Here is a 1,759-nt window from a genome sequence, read left to right as displayed (position 1 = left end):
CTTAGCAGTATTCATAGGACAAACACAATTATAGGTTGATCCCTGATTCGGTCTATATATATTTTGTATTCCTTAGTGGATGGGTTTCAATAACTAAGAATCCTTAAGCTTCTTCATCTCTCCATCCCAAGGTTTCTCGTTAATGTCATCAAGAAGAGTCCAGCTAAATGCCAAACATAGTGTTTTCTCATAATCACAGCCAACTAGCATATAGGTCAAGTATGGGTGTTCGCAATCCCTACTCGACTTACATGCTGGCCGCGGCGGGATGTGGTTTTCTGCATGAATGCAGCCGCTTCGAATGTCAACCTTGTGACTGTAAGTAAAACCAGTTGTCCAGAGCATGAACCTGCCGCAGAAGCTGTCAAAGCACAAAAGTTTTACCCAGCAGATGATGCCATTGGTTAACAAACGCAAGGTCTAAACGGTTATCCTCTAAGGTGCGTTGACCATGCATATGTTATTGGAATTTGGAATAACTTCGTCCAAGGTTATATGCCAGAGGTTAATTCTGGTAAGTTTGATGGCAAGTACTTCACTAAGGCAACAAAGAAGAAGAAGAAGAAGAAGAAGAAGAAGAAGAAGAAGAAGAAGAAGGGCAAGGGAGAGTTTTTTGAATCTGAAGAAAAGGAGAACAACCTCCCACAAGACGAAGAATGATCAAACTGCTGGAGATGCTTCATTGTTGAAGCCATTGAGGGAGTTGCAGATTTGAAGATCCCATTTAACTGAAAGATTTTCCCTCGAGTCTGGCATGAAGCCATTTATTGCCCCCCTCCAAAGAGATTTTATTTGTGAAACCTTTACATTTGACTGTGTATTAGGTAGACCGAATCTGGTTTGAGCTAGCGTAGCTCTTTACAAGTTTACTTTCATAATTTTGTAGTTTGTAAGTTTTGGTACATTTTATTTTCAACGTTTTGCTGCAGAACATTTTTGTTTTTGAAATAGAAACAACTTGGTTCACTTTAATTATTTAATTATGTATGTATTCAAACAAGTGCGTCAAATGCATTACAATAAAAGATCAAATGCTAGCAGTCCAGTTTTTGTAATCATAATAGCTGACCATGCGATGTAACGGTGAATGTTCAAAGATATTGTCAGAGGTTACGGTTAGTTTCTGGCCACATCAAGTATGCTTCCAAGCACTTACATTTTGGTTCAATTTTAAAATGACACTAAATAACACTTTCACTGTTTCACAACACTAAAGATATTGTCAGAGGTTTCATTGACACCATGTGAACTTCTGTTTCATCTTCACTGCGTTGGCTTTCTTCTTCATGTTGTTCCTCGACAATCTTTCGCATAGTGGCCTTTTTTTCCCACAGGCTAAACATTCACCATCACACTTCTTTTTCTTCTCTTTGCCTTTGTTTGCTCCATATTTTTCCATTTTCTTTTCTTACATCTTTTCTTTCAACTGGTTTCATCTTCCATCGTATTGACTTTAAGATCGTCAACAATTCTCATTTTTCTTTTCAGCAATACCGTTATCCTCTTCAACTTGGATCCTGAATATCAAACTCTCCAAGTTCATTTCCTTAGTTTTATATCTGAGATACTTTTTAAACTCCTTCCACGAAGGGGGTAATTTCTCAATTAAGGCTGCTCTTGATTCACTTAGAGTCATCATCTCTGCTTTCAGTTCATGTAGTATGATTTGAATTTCTTGTACTTGCGCCATGACAAACTTGCTATGTATCATCTTCAAGTCCAAGAATCGAGCAACTATGAATTTCTTCACTCCCCCCCC

The sequence above is a fragment of the Papaver somniferum genome, unplaced genomic scaffold (genome assembly GCF_003573695.1).
Source record: "Papaver somniferum cultivar HN1 unplaced genomic scaffold, ASM357369v1 unplaced-scaffold_131, whole genome shotgun sequence".
Classification (NCBI taxonomy): Eukaryota; Viridiplantae; Streptophyta; class Magnoliopsida; order Ranunculales; family Papaveraceae; genus Papaver; species Papaver somniferum.
Note: the sequence above shows the minus strand (reverse complement) of the source record.